Source organism: Bombus impatiens, unplaced genomic scaffold (genome assembly GCF_000188095.3).
Source record: "Bombus impatiens unplaced genomic scaffold, BIMP_2.2 scf_0417, whole genome shotgun sequence".
NCBI classification, from domain to species: Eukaryota; Metazoa; Arthropoda; class Insecta; order Hymenoptera; family Apidae; genus Bombus; species Bombus impatiens.
The window spans coordinates 482,172-495,236 of NT_176836.1; the positions used below are offsets into that span (position 1 = coordinate 482,172).

At 38.1% G+C, this 13,065-nt stretch overlaps 1 protein-coding gene across 3 annotated transcripts in view; it reads left to right on the forward strand.

Moving 5' to 3' along the window:
- LOC100746934 overlaps positions 1-13,065 on the forward strand; it is a 73,722-nt gene that overhangs the window by 3,433 nt on the left and 57,224 nt on the right. For 2 of the 3 annotated variants that reach the window (XM_033321208.1, XM_033321207.1), the window contains exon 1: positions 6,414-7,037. The exons of the other annotated variant lie outside the window; for it this stretch is intronic. The gene's annotated coding sequence lies outside the window, so the exon portion shown is untranslated. Of the gene's footprint in view, positions 1-6,413; positions 7,038-13,065 lie in introns of those variants that run through there. 3 annotated transcript variants of the gene reach the window in all.

Here is a 13,065-nt window from a genome sequence, read left to right on the forward strand (position 1 = left end):
AACAAACTAAAAATATACAAAACGATCGTAAAACCAATCTGGATGTACGGAATACCACTTTGGGGAACAGCAGCAATGAGCCATATAAGCAAAATAGAGACAATCCAAGCTAAAATTCTTAGATCAATTGTAAACGCCCCATGGTACGTTAGAAACGAGGACATACGGAAAGACCTTGGAATACCAACGGTCAAGGAAGAGATTAGCAGATTCGCAAGAAGGTACAGAGAAAGAATAGCAACGCACCGGAACCGGCTGGCAGCGGAAACGATCAACACAAGCATAGAAAGAAGACTAAAAGGAAATACCCAGCAGATCTCATAAAGGATATATCCTAACAAACACGAAGATGCTACCCCATTGGGGTAGCCACCCACATGATAATCAAACAGCTAAAAAATTCTACCAAATGTCCAAATTGGACAAATTGTGAATGTGAAATATTAAATAAAAAAAAAACATTTGCGTTTATAAAACCAGGACGTTTGCTGATTCTGTAAACACGAACTATTGTTCGGCATATTTTTTGAAAAAGGAAAGAATTTCCGAAAGACCCGTAGCACGTGATTTGTCTTTCTGTCAGATATCAACAACCAGTAAAAACCTAAAAAGTTGTGGTCGGGCCTTAAACGTTCGGTAACGAGTTGCCTGCTCGTTACTTGCCGTTTGATTGGTCGTGGCTGGACCAGACTCGAGAGTTGTCGACTTCAGGCTGAGACCTAAGTCTAACTTGCACCGTTTTCTTTATAACAAACTACAAGATATCGCGAGATTGCAAGCTTATTAGTATTAATTGTAACAGACGGTGCACGTGTCCGAATATTACCGCGAGTAACCTTATTCGAAAGAAATTCGAAGGTATCGAGAAGAGTAAGGAAATTATAGGCGGAATGGGCGAGATACGCGTGCCTCGTGGTGCACGAGAGCGCGTGTCTACGCGTATTATCCAGCCAACGACGTTTCCTCGCGTAATTGCACGTTTCAACTCTATAAATATTAACGAAGAGTGGAAGAAACGATGCTCGTCTAGACGACCAAGCCTCGAACCGTTAACCGAGACATAGCGAGAACGTTTGCCGCTTTCTCGCTCGTTTCTATAAGAAGCTTCCATTCCTTCCAGAAAAATGCTCACACTCACGCACGTTCCATGTGTGCATACGTACATAAGTAGTACTACCAACGAAGAATAGCGCCAAGCGTGCCTTGCACAAAGCGTATTACTTTTCGAAGAACTCGACGTAGATAAGAAAACTTGGCCGTTTCTTATCGATAATAACCAGCGGCGCGGCAACGTTCCTGATCGCTTTCTACGCTATTCTCGGTCTATCGCCTCGCTCTTTTTATTCTCCTGTTTATTGCATTACTTCTTATTATACCTACATGCTCGCTCTACGATGGCATTAGTCGAATCAGTTTCTCGTTTTCGATATTTCCTCTTAATGCACCTACGGTTTAAGGCAGTTTCTCATTCTTTCGTTGTCGTAGATATCGCAAACTGTCGACGTCTTGTGATATACGACAGATCTGATTAGTCCGTGTGAAGGATTTGAACACGTTGAAGCTTATGCGACTTATTGTAAATAATCCTGCCGTACGTGTAGGATGCATTACTATTTGAATACCTTCAATTGTAGCAAATATATCAAATATACTTCTTATCAAGTTCTTTAATTCTTGCGCCTGATCTTATCTCGGCCAGCTATATACAGTTGGTTGATATCGATAAACACGATGGTCGATATTAATTAGTGTAAATAAAAAAGTAAGAAAAAGCTAAGGAAACCGAAGCTAAGTGAAGCTAAGTCACTGGACTACTCGATACGACGGACCAGATTCGCAGGCTGAAGAGGCACTACCCGCTAGACCTAAACGCTAGATTCATTTAGTTATCCAAATTAAGCATATGCACTTACTTATAATACTTATAAATTATACCTATCTATAATAAGTATTAACTTATTATAAATAAACAGCCATGTCACTGCGCCACGCCAGGAAAATTACTGAAAATTCTCAACGCGAGAATTGATTGTAATTTCAACAAATAAATAAAAAAAAAAAAAAGTGAAGCTAAGTAAGAACGTTGAGGTTTTGCAATTATTTTTCAATCGATTCAGATATTCTTCTTATTTCAGTCTCAATTTACCATAATATTTGATGACCTACGGCAAGAAGCAAAAAGTTAACAGTAACCAGACCTTCTACTATTACAATGTTGAAAATGTAATATTGGATTGGTAACTAAGTGATTGCGGATTTTATCGATATCACCAAATGACAAAATCCGCAATCACTTAGTTGCCAACCCAATAGAAACCTGGATATTTCCATTGAGTTGTACCGAATGTTCAACTACTTTTTATATCTCTGTCGTTGCTAGACTGCGGATATTTATGTAAATTCATATTTGGCGAACACAACTGAGAAAGTAGTACTAAACAGTGATTTGTTCCACTGAGCAAATATTCCAGCAGGTACTATAGCTCTTTTTAATTTTATCTTCTTTTATTTTTGCATATTACACGACATACCCAATCATATTAGGTCATCCCATAAGTTCGTGCCGACTTTTGTGTATACATTTCATGTGTCGATTTATAAACATACGGCGATAAGGGACCAATGCACTTGAGCTTAGATGATCGAGAACAGGCTAGAGCAGATTTTCGTGGGTATAAGATCGTAATATAGCGAACACAGTGACTTCTAACGGTAAAAAATCATGAGTGAAATGCGTATCCATTTTCGACGTCTCGTGTTATATGAACTTCGGAAAGGAAGTTCTGTAACAATTGCCACGAAAAACATATGTGCCGTTTACGGAGAAAATGCGCTTTCATCTCGCACCTGTAGGAAGTGGTTGCGACGTTTTAGAGCTGGGAATTTCTGTTTAGAAGACGAGGAACGCTCCGGGCGTCCTCCTCAGACAGACGAAGATAAAATTCGGGATCTTGTCGAAAAATCACCAAGTGATACCATTAATTCAGACAAATATTGCACTCGGTTAGAAAAATTAAGGGAAGCGCTAGCTGAAAAACGACCAGGTTTAGCGAATGGGAACAACGTTATCTTCCATCACGACAACGCTAGACCGCATGTCGCGAAAAGCGTTAGAAAAAAATTCTCTGAATTTAATTAGGAAATTTTATCACATCCCCCATATTCCCCAGACATTGCCCCATCCGATTATCACCTGTTCAGAGCATTACAACACTTTTTAGTAGGTAAAAAATTTGAAAATATCGACATTCTGAAAAATAGCTTAGAAAATTATTTTAAAGAAAAACAAGAGAACTTTTATCGAGACGGAATAATGGCCCTACCAGAAAAATGGCAAGAAGTTGTACAACGAGAGGGGGATTACATTTTTTCATGAAACTGAAAGGTATGTAAACAATCTTAACATATATAACCGCTCGAAAAACGGCACGAACTTATGGGCGCTCGAAAAACGGCACCACGAACTTATGGGATGACCTAATACTTGCACATTTCAATTTCTGCCCTTAAACGCTTAAAAATCCACTGTCTAATAATTGCAAATCGAAATACCAAGAGCTGCAAGCTTGGCGTTTTTTTTTTTTTGTTTCTTTCTTCGAAAACGCTTGGCGTCAGTGTCGATAATGTTTCGCATATGTTGCACAAGCAGTCGTTTACCTTGCGGCTAAATCGCGACACGGTTTCCCCGACTTGCTCGCTCTCGGCAAATTGTATTCGGCCAGGCCGAGTGCTTCGACGAGACAAAAGTCGGCGAACGGAATCGGCTCGGAACGAGGTAGACCGTTTTGGACAGAAGATCGTCCGGATCGTAGGGATTCAGCGCGATCGACACAACTGCAAACGACCGTATATCGGTGTCGAGGTCGGCACAGCCGATTCCTTTTATTCGCGAAAGCTGATTAAGTCGAGAGAGAATTCGAGACGATGGTAACGGAGAAGGAGAACGTTCGGGGAAAGCAACCAGGGCCTCGTTATTCTTTGCTCGCTTGCTATCAAGGGCGTTGCTTATCGTAGTTCGTAGTACGTATCGATAGTGTTCAGAGTAGTTGGCAGGTCCGTGGAGACTGGAGAGTCGTGAGATGATGTGAGAATGATCCTAGATGGACTGTAATTATATCGGTTTATGGAATTTAGCATTCTTATTAACACTGGAACACTTATTAACACGAAGCTATTTCTACCAAAACCAGTGAAAATGAGTGGTCTTTAAAAAATACCTAATAATAGAATATTTTTATATTTATTGATTTATTACTTTCTTACAATAGAAATTCCATGTTATTTAGTACATTTTTGGTATTATTAATCCATCTGGAGCCATGATCCCTAAACGGGTGTTTGACTGGTGTGGTATTTCTAGTGTTAGCATCGATCTGGAATTTTCCTGATAACTGATATCGTCATATCGAATGATATACAGTAAAAATTGTTAAAACGCGTGGCAAGTTGTAGAAAAAGAGGGAACTGGTTAATTGGGGTTCGACAAACAGATTGCAGGATCCTTTTACACTTTGACAAGTATCAGTCATTTTGACTGGTATTGGTATAAGTAGTCTTGATACAAAATTATTTTCAGTTTGAATACATAGAGAACAAAATAAAATTCATTATATTATTCTTTTAGTTACCGTTGCGAAAGTCATTACATCATTGCGGAAAAAAATACAACATGAAGTAGAAATTCTAAAATAAAATTATAAAACCAGTCAATTTGACTGGTGTGGTAGTTTTAGCGTTAATACGTAACACGTGTACACGGTGTAAAGAAACGTTTGCCCGAAATCCACAAATATGTCTCGATAGCGTCTGAGTATTTATGGGCGGGATCGTGCATGCAAGATGTTCCGAACTTAAATGGTCACACTGCGAGACTTTGATCTACAGAAGCAGAAGGAAGGAAAAGAAGAAAAGGATGTTGATAATATCTGGAAAACTAAGGCGGTAATATGTATGAGAGAAAGGTGGTCAGAGTGTTGACCTAGGCAACATATTTGAAGCTCGTGAAAATCAGCGACGAGGAAATTAATGTACAGGCAGAAAGAAGAAAAAATGCTATACGAAGTTCTTGAAATTCAGGAAAATTCTCGTCGTAGCGTAATTAATTCCATTGTTCGTTAATGCGAAGCATGTGTCCGTCCGCAAGGACGCTATTCTGAAACGAAGAATTAAAAGTAATCATCTTTTCTTATATTGTTGCATTTCATGATTATTCACGTCACGGTATTACAACTTCGTATAACAGATATTTTTTTCTTTTTATCTGTGGAATAAACTCTCGCGGTTTGGCCGTTTAGGTTCGGGACACCCTGTATATATGCAACATAAAATTAACGAAAGTGTAACATTTTTTTCTAAGAGAACGGTCGAGTTGCGACCTGATTTCTTTGAGATCTTCGATCCTCGCGGTGCAACACGAAAATCTTTACCGACACGTGTACGAAGTGTACGATACGTTTGTGACAGCCAAGAGATTTCTTCGTGTCCTTCCTACTGTACGGTGGCTGCGAAATGTATTAGCGCGTAGCCTTATTTTTAAAGGAGACGTTATTCAATTAATGACGGAACCTTGCAAAAATCGTGCAAAAGCTCGTAGAAACGTTTCAACAAATGCCATTGACAACAGATTATCTTGTACGGCTGCACGTCCACATATTATGACTGAATATATTTCTCGACGAGGCGAAGGTCTTTGCATTCGTTGCGAGATATTTCAGTAGATAAAATCACAAAGATTCCCACGAAAATAGAGCTAATACCCAAACAAGTGTCGCCAGCACTTTTTAAGCTATCTCGACGAACTTGTGGCGTGACTCTATAGACGATATCAGAATCTGCGCGATTCGTATCGTTGGTCGGTAACTAAATACATAAACAAACAAATATACGCCGAGTATAACCTCGGAGAACAGAACGCTGCAAAAAATGCTTGAAACGATTCACGCGTGAATGCTACCGCTTAGCGCTGATACATTTAACACGTGGCTCGTTTAACGCCGCTCGAGGTTTGCGGCATGAAGTCGTGTCCAGAAGGAAAAAAATCTCAACCTTTTCGCCAAGATCGCAGTTGGCAATATTCAAGCGAAATAACCTTAAACTGTATCTGTAGTAAGTGAAATAACGCGAACAACTATGCAGGCGATCCAGGCGTGTAGTGAAAGCCTGAAAACTGTCCGAGTTGGTCATGTTGAGAGTCACTGAGTAGCTGATTGCTGATACGGCGATGCGTCATAAGTAAATACGCGCCTACCTGTAACTCGTTATCGGTGTTAACTGTGGTCCCCTGTGTCGAATAGAAGTGGCGTCGGTTGGCGATCAGTTGGTCGGACCACGAAACGAAGCGTGTCGGTCGTCGCGAGAGTTCTCCTCGCGTTCGCGGTTACTTCCAATCCATTCTCTTCTGTTCGTCATTCTCGACGAGCCGTTTCTTGCTCTTTCTCTCGCCTTCCACCCCCCACCTTCTCTGTTTCACTTGCTCTACGTGCATTACGCGAACGAGAGTCGCAGTCGGTCGCCAGTGTCGGCACAGAGGCATCGTTGACGCCGTGTCCCTTCTCTCTCTCTCTTCCTCTCTCTATCTATTCATCTCTTTCTCTCCTTCTTCTCTTCCTTCTTTTACGTTCTTTCCCTTCCTTTTCGCTCTCTTCTCTCGATTAATTCTTCCCTCTCTCCGTTTCTGTTCTCCTTCTTCCTAGCGATGCGCCGTGCATCTGACGGTACTCGCTCGCTTTCCATCCACATTCGCCGCATCTTACGCCTTTTTTCCATCCTGTTCGTTGGATCGTCGCGTTTCCCGTCACGGGCTATCTTCCCACCGAATTGTAATAAGTCGAACGATCCTGCGTAAGGTGGATTCGGTGATCGGTCGGTCGCACCGTGTTCCAACAGTGAGTGTGATCTTTCTCGTTGGCGAAGATTTGTTCGAATCGTGGTGTCGAGGACTGCGATTATACGCGTAGCAGTGGAAATACCATAGAGCGGTGGGAGTCGATGCTGCGAAAGAGATAAGCGCCGCAGGTTTCAGGAAGGCTGAAAGTTTGGTAATTAACCTTTGACAGATTTATACAGTGCCGCGGATCATAGAATGGCTTTGCAAACCGATAGATGGCGCTTCGGTGATCTTCGTTTCACGACAGCTTTTTACAATTAACGAACCCAGTCTGTTTCTATAATTATGAGGTCGCAGATTCATAGAAATAATAATCGGGCTTTTCAAATGACACGTTCGTGCAAAAAGTTGTCGAAGGACGAATAAAGTAGCGAGCAACGAGGTCGCGATCGCCGATAGCCTGGCGTTCAACCAACGATATCTGCTTTTGTAAGAAACTTGAAACTACAGAATTGCACAAGATGCACGTAATATGAAAAAAACGCATAAAATTTGGAAAATAATGGCGCTTTCTATAATACGTAACAAGTAAATCAAGTTTCTAACGTTCTTGGTTAGACATTCTTAGAAATATAAATTTGCATGAAAATCCGTGCGCCGATGAAGAGGACGCGCGTTTATCGCTACGATCACCGATGACTCGCTCCTGGTGCTCTCTCTTTAAAATGAATCTTTTCATGTATCATACTTACACGTGTCTTTCTCCTTGATCTTCGCGCGCAACAACTTCGTAGCAAATGTAAAACATTTATAAAAGATTTTCCCACTGCGTATTTCGCTAATTATATTCTTGAAAAATATCCAAACAGTCAAAATTGACATTTTCCGAATTTCATGATAGAACAGCCTGTCGAAGGTTTTTCTAATGGGAACGTTGAAGGAGCGAGGTGTTCCACCGTGCGTGTAACCGTCGTTCAGAAACTTTCAATCTCTTCTCGTCGATGCTAGGCACGGCCGAGAGTACTCGATATTTATCGCGAGTGCTCCTCCTAACTGCCAACCGATAATTCCACGAATGGTTACCTGCGTACCCCGAACGTGAACGCCCAACAGCATTTGCACGTTAATCCCTTCAACTTTCGTATGAACTTGTTTTCTTAATGCCAGCAGTAACGGATTTCCTTTATCCTTTAAGACACTGTACTAAACCTGATGCGTTTCGGAATATGTATTGGCTTGGCAACAAGTGATTGGGGATTTTATTTTATTATTAGGTGGTAATGACAAAATTCCCAATCACTTAGTTGTCAACCCAATAGAATTTGACAATTTTTCTTCCTACAAATAATTAAAACAAATAATTACGATACTAATAATAAGTTTTGGCTTTGAAACTGTACAATTTTTGAAATAATAGACAAAATAGTATGCGGAATATGTTTTGGTGATACGTGGCTCGGAATATTTCGCGGGTTAGAGAAATATATTTTCGAGAAAAACGTAAGAGAAGCTTCCGCATAACATTTTTCCATAATGAATCTTCCGCGTTTTCGTCGCTGCAGTTTCGTCAGGATTTTGAAGTTTGATCATCGTTTGAAACGCGATACTCTGCAACACCTGAAATTTTAAGAAAATGAAAAGAATCTGAAATTTGGACAATTTTTAGAAAAAAGCATTTCTTAGTTTTCCATATGTATTATTTGATTTACGCCCAAATTTGTGGAAATAGCCAGCGCAATGTCCCGTAACAATTTATCGATAAGATTGGCGATTTAAAAAAAGAACTGTGTCGTGACTAAAATCGTCTCTCAACGTCGCCTGCAATTCGTTTCGTAACGAGTATGCGTGGAATGTGCTCATCGGCGTTCCTCATTTATGTAAGCATCGTAAGCGACGATTATTCGGCCAGGATGCATCTTACAGGGACGTTTTGAAATGCAACAAACGTAGATAAATAATCGAATCTTCTGCTCTGTGTAACGAAAACTAGTCCGTTGTTATTCCGTATTTTTCTCGTAATTTCGTAACGAGGCATTTTTGCGCCTACGTTTACGTGACATTTTTCTCTTATTCTGAATATAACGTGTCTTACGTTGATCCCACACTACCAACGGCAGTTGACAAAGCGAACAGGTCGCTTGGATTTATTTTTAAATTTCCTGAGAATTTTAAAAACCTGTTACTCTCGCAACCCCTTACAACCTTATAGTTTTATTCATCTCATGCGGGATATGCTAATGTCCAGCGTCGTACGATCCGCCTATTGATCCTCAAATGTTGGTTTGGCAACTAAGATTTTTTTTTTTTTTTTATTTATTTACATTTTATAATTTGTCCAGTAGGACATTTGGTAAAATATTATAGCTTAGTGGCATAATAATATAACATGTGGATGGCTACCCACAGTGGGATACCATCTTCGAACGGCAACTGAGTGATTGCGGATTTTATCGTTACCACCTAATGACAAAATCCGCAATCACTTAGTTGCCAACCCAATATAACAGAGTTGTGTAAAGTACACGGCATAAATTTTTGCGTTTCCACGCAATGCCATGTTTCATAAATGGGAATGGTTTCGCGCTAAAGAACAGGAGAAAGATGGCTGATATTCTTTTTTTATTTTTTATAAATAATCTGCTTGATCGCTTTCCACTTGTTCGTGTTACAAGTTTGAACGCACGTTCGCGTTACGTGCGTAATTATCTTTTGATTTTCCGGGTTGAATTCCTCGCGAGCGACGTTAGAAACAGCGAGTCGATTTATCAGGATACGTGCGCGCATACTAATGCCATATCTGATCCAGTTGATCTCTTTTCTCTATCCCTTCGCAACTTTGAACATTCCGTGTTTACGGTGTTTAACGCTTAAACAATCATAGTGTAATATCTTCTTATACTTATTTATGTATTAGGTTGTCCGATATGTTTCTATCGTTTTATAAGGAAGTAATACACGCGCAATATTTTTTTTTGTTTTATATTAGTTTATTGAATTATGCAGGTAATAGCGGAAATAGAACGAAAAGGATCATAGCTAGTTCAATAAAATAATATAAAACAGAAATTGTTGTTCGTCTATTGTCATCTTATGAAACGAAAGAAACTTTTCGGACAACCTAATATTTGTCTGCATATCGCGTAACACGTAAATGTAACATATAGCGATCACCTGATGTCGTTTCATTCTCACAATTATGGTTTTCGATCCTCACAATACCCTTGACAATGTAAATCTTCCGATACTGCACAGAAGGAGCATAATATGTTCTGTAATCTTCGCTGTTAAAATAGCTGAAGGTATAGTTGTACCATCGAGAACCTCAAGAATTCGCATGTTGTTTCATATACAACAACGTGTACATAACATATGCGTGGTTACTTTGTAATTCCATAAATCGCATTAATCACGTATATTCTCTTTTAAAAAATTCTTTACATTGCCTAAATAAATGAACGTTCTAGTACGATATAATATAATATAATATAATATAATATAATATAATATAATATAATATAATATAATAAATAAGTTTACTATTTAGTAACTTAACTGTGCTATCTTTATCCTTTTCTAGCATATTATAGGGCTGGTGCTAAAACGTAATGTTAATAAGTGAAGAAATAAATAAACTATCGGCGCCGTTTTGCGGAAGAAAATAGGTGGCTGCTTGTATTAGGTTGGTAACTAAGTGATTACAGATTTTGTCAATAGGTGGTAATGATCGCTTAGTTACCAACCCAATACGTGGTACGATGTGATAGAAAGATCGAAAATCGCTGCGATATTCCATCAACAATGGAACAGGGTTCCTAGTGAGCGCGCCACGGTCGTTGAAACGCGTGCATCCTGCAAACCGACGGTCGGCAATCGACAAAGAAGCTCGCTTCACCCTTCCGATACTATCTAACGACGATAATGGGATAACGAGAGTCAGGATAATTAACCGAGAACGGTGGTACTCGTTGAACCAATCGAGTCTGTCAATTATTAGCCCGACGACAGACGTTCATTTCAGACTTTCAGTCTATCTCATTCTCTGCCTCTCTTCTCTTTCGATTTTTTCCCAATTCCACGTAACTTTTCTCTGCTTTCGTTTCTCGTGTGCGTTCTACCTTGGATGGAGATTACAGTCGAATTTAGTTACGGTCAGCAAACTGTCCGTGTTAGGAAATTTATGGCCCGTAGAAAATTACTCTGTGTTTCTTCGGCAAGAGTTATGGTTGCTCTGTTAACGTTTCGTGGAACACACCGCTACTTCTCCATCGCGGCTCTTAATTCCTTCCCCTTTTTCCCCCTGGCAACCGAATTAACGTAGTTCTACCGAAACTCTTATCGATATTTAACAGCGCGTAATTTATCTACGAAAATTCTATTTTCGTTGTTTCACGTTCGTTACGAAAGCCTTTGACAAATGTAATTTCGATCACTCCAATTGCTTCGTCAATTAAAAGCTAATAAATCTTAGAAGCTTAAGCCTTGCTACAGTCTTCGGTTCAACTTTCGGTTCAACAAGCGTTTAGAGCTTTTACGGTGTTTGAGTCGAAAGCGACTGGAATATCCGAAATTCGTAAAGAAGTAAATGCTTAAGGAAATGTTGAGGTACGTCGTGTTATAAATATCTTTTACGATATTTCTCGTCGCAAAAGTCCAATACATTCAATGGCCGATTAATATAATTGCCGATTATATAATAATTATTCTTAATGACATAATGTAAATTTATCCTTGATATTTATCGATGATACATGATACTCGTAAACAATAACACGTATTGGTACAACAGTGTTATGTCAACATAAATTTGTGCTGTTGCAAATACAACTTCATCCGGACTTAATTCCATTATTCTTTCACCTATAATTGTTTACACATCAAAATACAAATACTAGAAAACGTATAATAATGTCCCTTTACGTTTGAAATATTCTTCTCTTACAGTATGATATATTATGTTTAAATTAAGAAATATTTTCAATGTATATATATTAATTTTATATTAACCATTGATAATAAAATCATGCCTATAACTGAGATTATTATATTTAATACTCTTATATATATGTAAATAGCAGAACTATCATTATCAGAAAAATTGAAACAATAGAAGCTAGTCCAAAGATCATTAACAGTCCTGTTCTCATAGTTAAATCACACTGTAACATTACTTACATTATTTATAATATTTTCTGTTATTTTATATGTCATACAAATTCTATAGCCAAGTACCTTAGAAAATGTTGTAATACTCTTATACATATAAATAGTAGAACTATCATTATCAGAAAAATTGAAACAATAGAAGCCAATCCAAAGATCATCAACAGTCCTATTCTCATAGTTAAATCAAACTGTAACATTATTTGCGCTAATTATAATTATTATGTATAATATTTTCTGTTATTTTATATGTCATACAAATTCTATAGCCAAGTACCTTAGAAAATGTTGTAATACTCTTATACATATAAATAGTAGAACTATCATTATCAGAAAAATTGAAACAATAGAAGCCAATCCAAAGATCATCAACAGTCCTATTCTCATAGTTAAATCAAACTGTAACATTATTTGCGCTATTTATAATTATTATGTATAATATTTTCTGTTATTTTATATGTCATATAAATTCTATAGCCAAGTAGCTTAGAAAATGTTGTAATACTCTTATACATGTAAATAGCAGAACTATCATTATCAGAAAAATTGAAACAATAGAAGCCAGTCCAAAGATCATCAACAGTCCTGTTCTCATAGTTGAATCACACTGTAACATTACTTACATTATTTATAATATTTTCTGTTATTTTATATGTCATACAAATTCTATAGCCAAGTAGCTTAGAAAATGTTACAATAAGACCTATTCCTAATGTAGTTAAAGTTATCATACCTAATGTCATCAATATTATTTTAACCTCTAAAAAGACTGATACAAAAGCAGCTAAATATGACGTAGAAAGTGTCTGTAAATAATAATTTTTTAGTAGTTAAATTGCATGAAAGACATCCAATTAATAAGGTTTCAGTATGTCTAAGAACCTTACCAATTTAGTTAGCCATATTATAATTGAAAGATGGAGTGCGTCTAGCTCTTTCAGATATAAATATAGCGCAAAAAGAAATGGTGATGAAGCATATGCTAATGAAATTATGGATTATTTACTAGATAATACATGTAAAATAGTTGGAATATATTGGGTTGGCAACTAAGTGATTGCGGATTTTGTCAATACCAT